Raw genomic sequence first — 5380 nt, 5'->3', positions numbered from 1 at the left:
AAACATGAAACAAGGGTTATGAGGATAGTTCTTTTACTGTGTCAACCTCATTAAAAAATGAACCAACTCCCTTTCCAAATCGAGTCTTTTGATTAAGCTCTCGTAAAATACAAGTCGAGTCTTTCATCGATCTCGAGAGTGAACCTTCATTCCATCCACTTTGTTGAATGCAATGAAGCTTGGGGGGCATGTACCTCGATGTGCGTCATTATGCTGGGGGCATGTGCGTCATTATGCTGGGGGCATGCGAGCTTATAACAAGCATAGTTTTTCGTTTCAAGCTTGTGTAAACATGAAACCGAATCCAAGCAAAGTTCTCCATGGTTCAAGCTTGTGTAAAAATGAACCCATACCCATTTTACATCTTGTGATTGCTATCTTTATCTGCTAAATTCTGCTAGATGAGCCTTGGTTGTTTCATTCCATTGCTACCATCTCTTTGGCCGATCATATGCTCTCACTTGGTTGTTTATCCTTTCCTGAGGAACTGCAGCGATGAGTGGTTTTATTAGCTTGCCTCTTGACCATTACATGTTTTGAGTAGTTCCACCATTGCCGGAACCAGTTGCTACCTTTTATACCACTCGTTCCTCTAGGACGAGTCACCTTTAAGCTCTTTTCTGACTCGTAAAATGTGAAAAGATTGCCGAGTATTTTTCCCTTTTGACTCGTTAAAGAGAATAAAAATGGAGGTCTGCTTTCAGCTCTTTTCTGACCGTTTAAAGATGAAAAGATTGCCGGGTTTTTGTCGTTTCGAACTCGTTATTGGCTCCAAAACGACGTACTTCCGACCGCTTTTTTAATTTTTCCGGTCGGCGACACTATTTATGAAAAGTACTCCTCGGTTGTAATGACCGGGCGGTTCTTTCGAGCACAGTTTTATACTTTTTCGGGCTCGAGAGACACAACTGTACGAAAAAGGACCCCCCTAGAGTCTCCTTTTCCGCATTCTTTTCAGACTCTCGAAACAAGAAAAGAAGCCGAGTTTTTCCTTTGTCAGGCTCGTTAAACACTCAATGACATCGGATATTGTCAACATGACACACACCAAGCATATGTTATCCCCGTCAAGCTTGTCATCCAAAAATAATCGGGGTACCTGCCTGCAAAGGTGGGGAAAATGGAACTTTGATTACAGTCGTCTCGGCAGTACGTCACTCTTGAACATGGCACTCCGCTGTTTCGTGTCTGGGTGGGGTCATCTCATCTCGTTTTCACTAGCCTCCATGGGTTTGGGATAACCTATTTGACCTCTCATCTGTTCATTGCCGTCATCATCTTATCCGCTGCCCATTTGATGTCAAGTACTGCCAAATCCGTTACAGTGCCGTTATATGTTCAAGAGAAGTTGTCCTCTGCCACAATGCAACCTCGTTCGCTATCTCATCACAAATTATTATACCTCTGTCTCATATCGATGATGTGGGAATCATCATGGCCCACCTTCGATCAAGGCCACTTCTCGTCGACTTCAACTCATTATCCGAGAAAGTGACTTAGAGACTCTTTCCAGGTGCCTTGGAGCCTGCATGCCTCAATGGCACGTTCCTCGTGTTCGACGCAAGGTTTACATCATTGACCTACGATCGAATGTCTCCGTGGGTGTTCGACACCAGCTCATTGATTCACACGCTACGGGTTGTACCTATAGTACCTTGAGGGCCATTGTCATTATTGGTGGTACCTCTCGCGTCTGTTAACGGTTCTCATCATTGGCCGGTAATCAGACGATGTTCATGCATGTTCGACTCCAACCCCTGTATTCACATGTGTAGACTTGTACTCTGTTCGGGTCGAGATGGAGCGCAAGACCCTGGATCCTTGCTCACTGTGGTCCAGGTTGCGATTTTGTGGATAATCATTACATGACTCATTGATGGATGGCTGCGCCCATACCTGAGTCTTCATGGATGGCTGCGACCATACCTTGTCATTATTATGGTCTCTTTAGCTGGGTGGCTACGTCCATACCATAGACCAGTCTCGCATGTCTTTTGGATGGCTGCGCCCATGCCTAGACTGCATGTATGTGATTGTCAGAGATTTTTCGGTACTTCCTGGTGGTGTTCCAGTTCGGCGTGTGTTGTAAAGCATTTCACCCCTCCCACTCTCTCGGTCTTCATGCTTTAGGGGGCATCTGTTACACAGTAATTTATCACTGCCTTCCTGTCAGTCGCCCTGCTGTGTCCAAGAAGTCACAATCACTAAGTGTTTGATCCCTGAACTGGCTTAAAACCCATTTTTCCAAAGTTTTGTGCATCAGCGCGTCTGTTCCTAAAATAACCGCGATGACCAGCGCCCCACAGTGTATTTCGTGCGCTGCCATCACGGAAGAACATCACTTTTCCGCGATGACACACAGCGCGGCTTTCGCGTGTCCTTCCGCGCTGACACGACTTGTTCAGTTATTGTTATGTGCTGACAGCGCGGCAGTCTCCATATAATCCGCGCTGATCCAGTTTGGGCGAATTTGTTCAAACAACCAGCCTTCCAGATCTCTCCAGGTTTGGTTGTTAGCTTTGTGAATATCGACTCCCTTCTATGGCATGTCTGTTCGACCCTTTGCAACTACTCCCCTTGAAGATAAGCTCATCCTTCCACCTTTTTAGGAGACTCCTTCTCCTATATAAACTTCCACCATTACCATGAGCAGCTGGTTAGAAACTAGCTAGACTTAGCTTGGATTGTACAGAGCTTGTAGTGCTCAGATTGCTGCTATAGGTGTGGTGTGTTAGGAGTGGAAGTGATTGATTGCTTTGGGAAGTTTGTTTGTGACATTTGTGTGAGAGAAAGAGAGTTGTTTGTCTTGGGAGAATCATCCTCAAAGGTGAATGCTTGAGATACATGCTGACTGATCCCTCCTGAGGAGTTTATCGACCTCAGAACATTTGGTTGTACTCTTCTCTATTCTGATTAATAATAGATGACTGCTATTATTGTTCCATTCTCGTTTGTTTATGCAATGGATAAATGTGAATTATGTCTTTTCTGACTGGCATATAGTTACTTTTACTAGATTTTACGCTTGCGTTTGCCTTCTCTTCGTGTGTGCAGGTGTCCGTTCGCGGGGATCGCGGAGGACTGTGACCAGCCGAAGCAAAGGAGCGAAGGAGACATCTCTTCGTCCAATGACAGCGCAGGAATCCAAGTAGGTGCTCTTACTTCTTGTTTAATTGTAACTAGGAACATGCGTGGCAGCATTGTGTGATTGTTGCTAGACCCCTATTGGGCTAGTAGGGATCGCCTCTATCCGTAGAGGGGATTTACCTTCCCAACACATATATATCAGAAAATTGAATGACGCGTGCATCCATGATCCATTCCCAACTCCATTCACAGAGGAGGTATTGGACAATGTAGGCGGTCAAGAGGCATATTATTTCACCGATGGGTTCTCAGGATACCACTAGATCAGGATCGCGCCGGAGGGTAGGAGTAAGACAACCTTCACGACAGAGTGGGGTTTCTCTCAATACATTTTCATGCCGTTTGGATTGAAGAATGCGCCAACCATATTCTCGCGCATAGTTGTTGCGGTGTTCAGGGAATATATTCATAAGTTCTTTGAGGTCTATTTTGATTATTGGATTGTATTCGGGCTAGTTAGGTGCCATGTAGCGAACCTGCTCTTGATGTTGGATACATGCTGAAGATACAAAATCATGCTCAACCTCAAGAAATGTATGTTTCTTGTTCCTTTTGGGAACCTATTGGGGCATGTGGTTTGTAAACAAGGGCTGATGGTAGACCCCGTGAAAATTGTGGTAATTCTGAATTTGGAAGCGCCGCGCAGTGTGAAACAGCTGCGCGCTACCTTAGGACATATTGGGTACTACAAAAAGTTTATCAAGAGTTATGCCTAGATCACTGCGCCGATGGAAAAACTACTGAAGAAGGATGTCACATTCTGCTAGGATGATGACTGTAAGAAAAGCCTAGATATATTGAAGGATTGAAGGAGAAGATGGTTACTGCACCAATTCTTGTCTTCACGAACTAGAAGAAAGAATTTCATGTTCACGTTGATGCGTCGTGTATAGTGCTAGGGGCAGTACTCACACAAGATGGTGGAGAAGGATTGGATCACCCTATTACGTTCACGAGTCACAGATTATCTAAAGCAGAAAAGAACTACTCCACCACTGAATGCGAGGGACACTTCAAGATGTACACAGATCATTCCACATTGAAATACTTGGTCAATAAGCTTGTGTTGGGGGGGTGCATATGCAGGTGGATCTTATTGCTCCAAAAATATGATTTTGAAGTTGTTGTGAAGCCCGGGTGATTGAATGTGGGACCAGATCATCTGTCGCGCATTGAGACATGGGAGGAACCTACCAGTTTGGAGGAAGGACTACCTGACGCATAGATTTTTGCTATGCGCGTAGCGGATAGAAACTTTGAATATATAATCCACTTTCTAATAGCTAGAACTTCACCGAAAGATTACTCTATCCATCAGAAGAAGGAACTAGTGGTGCACGCGGTAGACTTTTTTGTCATTAAGGGGAATTTATACAAGATGGGGACTGATGAGATACTCTGAAGGTATGTACCAGAGTTTGAACGAAGTAGCATCCTCATGAACGCTCATGGGGCCCTGGAGAGAGGCCATTATGTAGGAAGAGTAACCGCACAGGAGATTCTCCACGCAGGTTTGTGGTGGCCGACCCTGCATTAGGATTCAAAAACACATTACAAAGGCATGTGGCGTATGTCAAAGAACAGGTAAGCCATCGCGGAGGGGAAAGATGCCTTTGAATCCACAAATGACATTGCCGTCCTTTGAAAAGTGGGCGATCAACTTTGTAGGACCTATCAATTCTCAAGGAAAGACGGGCACAAGATATATTATTACTGCAACAAAATCCCTGACGCGTTTGGTAGAAGCGCAGTAAGGAAAAGACTGCATAGCCGCAACGGCCGCGAAGTTTCTATTTGAGCATGTACTGACATGATTCGGTTGTCCGAGGATCTTGATGAGCGATCGTGGTACACATTTCCTAAATGAAATGATCAGCACACTAACAGAAGAGTTTCAGGTGTATCATCAAAAAAGCACACCATATCACCCATAGGTTAACTGGACCATAGAGGCATTCAACAAAGTATTGGAGACTGCACTGGCAAAAGTATGCAATGCGCAGTGAAGCGATTGGGACTTGCACATCCCTGCAGTATTATGGGCTTATAGGAAAGCATGCAAGAAACTAACGGGACAAACACCTTTTAGGCTGGTCTATGGAGTGGAAGCCGGAATGTCGATGGAGTATATCATGCCTAGTCTGTGCATAGCGGCACTCACAGGTATGATGGACCATGGAGCCCTGGAAGAGAGGCTCGTACAGCTGGAGGAACTCGAAGAAGAATGATTTCT

This window comes from Pinus tabuliformis, chromosome 2_1 (genome assembly GCF_031772625.1).
Source record: "Pinus tabuliformis cultivar Carrire ecotype Pingquan chromosome 2_1, CPIR1, whole genome shotgun sequence".
Classification (NCBI taxonomy): domain Eukaryota; kingdom Viridiplantae; phylum Streptophyta; class Pinopsida; order Pinales; family Pinaceae; genus Pinus; species Pinus tabuliformis.
Note: the sequence above shows the minus strand (reverse complement) of the source record.